The sequence below is a fragment of the Arachis ipaensis genome, chromosome B03 (genome assembly GCF_000816755.2).
Source record: "Arachis ipaensis cultivar K30076 chromosome B03, Araip1.1, whole genome shotgun sequence".
In the NCBI taxonomy this organism is placed as follows: Eukaryota; Viridiplantae; Streptophyta; class Magnoliopsida; order Fabales; family Fabaceae; genus Arachis; species Arachis ipaensis.
In genome coordinates this window covers 37,954,885-37,957,207 of record NC_029787.2, presented here as the reverse complement: position 1 = coordinate 37,957,207, position 2,323 = coordinate 37,954,885, and the positions used below count along the sequence as shown (strand labels likewise).

General features: G+C 34.5%; 1 pseudogene; it reads right to left on the bottom strand.

Annotated features, from left to right (window-relative positions):
• LOC107632993 lies at window positions 184-2,323 on the bottom strand (annotated as a pseudogene).

The following is a 2,323-nucleotide window of genomic DNA, read 5'->3' as shown; positions in this document are numbered from 1 at the left end:
ATATATTAATGTTTTTAATAGTTTAAAATTTTATAGTCATTTTTTATATATAATTTTGATATAGGACATAAATAAAAAATTTATAATTAATAGATAGATAATATATAAAATTGATCTTTTTTAATATTTTTAATATATATAAGTTATAATTTATTGATATAGAATTATAGATTATATTCTTATTATTTGAGTCAGCTCGTGAATTTTCGTTGAGCCGGACTTGAGCTTACGAAATAAAATGAGTGTGAATGTGCAAAATAAATAAGTAACATATGTAGAGGATCATAGAACATATGAACTTCCTTCACTATCCAATATGAATTTGTTTCTATTGGACTACTAGCTATAATCTTGTAAATCAAATTCAGGAATCAGTCTGTACAGGAAAAAAATTGTAAAGTAAATTAAATTTGGCACTTAATCACTTGCAAACCGCCGTGGTAGTGGCGGCTTAGCGACACGGCAACATGACGGCCGGATTTTACCATGTCCAGAAAGTCCTTAATTGTTGTATCAAATAATCTGTTGTCTGGGTTCTCTGCATAGCACACATAGTAACAACTCACACATGCTTGAGGTAGTGCCATGGCAATCCTAGTCTGCACCATCATAAACAATACAACATACATGTTAACATTAATAATAATAATAATAATAATAATAATAATAATAATAATAATAATAATATAACGATTCATCATAAATTAATTTTAAAAGGAAAAGAGTGAAACATAGTACTAACCAGAAGGTATCCAATGAAGAATGTGAGAAGGGAGAGGATGGCAGTGAAATTTTGGTAGAATTGGGAGGTCCAAGCAGACACTGCAATGACAGAGATTGAGGCAATGCTAACCCCAGAGAGGAAGCAAATTGCTCCATTTCAAGTCTCTTAAACAGAGACCAGGTGTCTTGGGATGCAGCTACAAAACCTTTACCATAGGCAGCTATCTGTTAACATAACATCAATTCAAATAAACCATGTCTTACTTAGTCATACTATGATTTCTAAGGCCATACATGTTAAAGTAACAATTTCAATTCTAATAGCCCCAAATTGCTTACCAACATTATTTAACACTATCAATATTTTGTATAGACTATAATTGCATTCATTTTGATGAAGCAAATAGTTTAGTAGTTGTATGTACCTGAACATAGGCCCAACCATTCCCATATCTGAAGATAGATTCCGTGACTCTGAAGCAACACCTAGCAAACAAGAACTCATCTTCCCCCTCAACCAAATTCAGAAACCTACTTGTCGCCTCGATCGCCGGCACGAACAGAGATCCCAAACAAGCACTCCCAAGGTTCCTTGTCAATGCCCTCAAGAATCCAAACTTAGTGCTAGATTGCATTCCCCTAAGATAATACAAAGCAACAACTCTGCTTAACACTAATGTTCACAACATTCCTCATAATCTCTGAAGTCCAAGCCAAGCTCAAAACCAAAGCAATGATCACCAAAGAAGGCAAATAGAAATTCAATGCACCAATCACTGCTAAAATCCATAGTGACATCCAAAACAATGCAGCACCAAGCATGTAAAATGTTGGCTGGTTCAAGTGAAAGTGTTAGAATTTTGGTGCAAAATTTGATTCTGTTCTGAACCCAACAGCATATAAACCATTCCCTATTAAAAATGCAATGAGAGAAACTCCAACACCATCTGTTGGAGGCTTTTGGAAGCAGAGAAGGAGAATTCCAGCAGAGAGTGACATGAAAAAAGAACACCATAGTGTGAAATGTGTCATGAAATTTGGCCATTTTCTTATTGCAGTTTGCCATGTTAGTGCTAGAACAATGCTTAGAACTGAAGCTGCTTCTACTTGAGGTAGAAAATACTTCACTACCCTTGTTTGTTTTCTCCTTTTAGAATCTGATGAGGGTTGGATTAGTCCTTCAACTCCCTTGAATATAAGAAAAGCAACCAATGCTATGGCTATTAACATGTGAAGAAGGAACAGAAACAGGGTAATCTTGTTGGTGTATCTTCTTGAATTCAGTGTCACCGTTTGCTGTTATAATTAGTAAAAAAAAATAACATTGAAACATTTTTGTTACAGACATGTAAAACAACAACAGCAGCAACAACAAAGTTTTATCCCACCAGATGAAGTCGACTACATAAATTAACGGATGCTATTGAATTATATCATTTATCATGTCTACAGTCAAATTTTCTATACATGTAGGTCTCTTTTGACTCTCTTCAAACTTCATTTGTCCATTCTCCAAGTCAAATGTTGCTTGTTCCTCTTCCTCCTTTGCATTTTGTTCTCTTACTTGTTCAGAAGCTCCCTCAACTGCTCTCATCTCCAT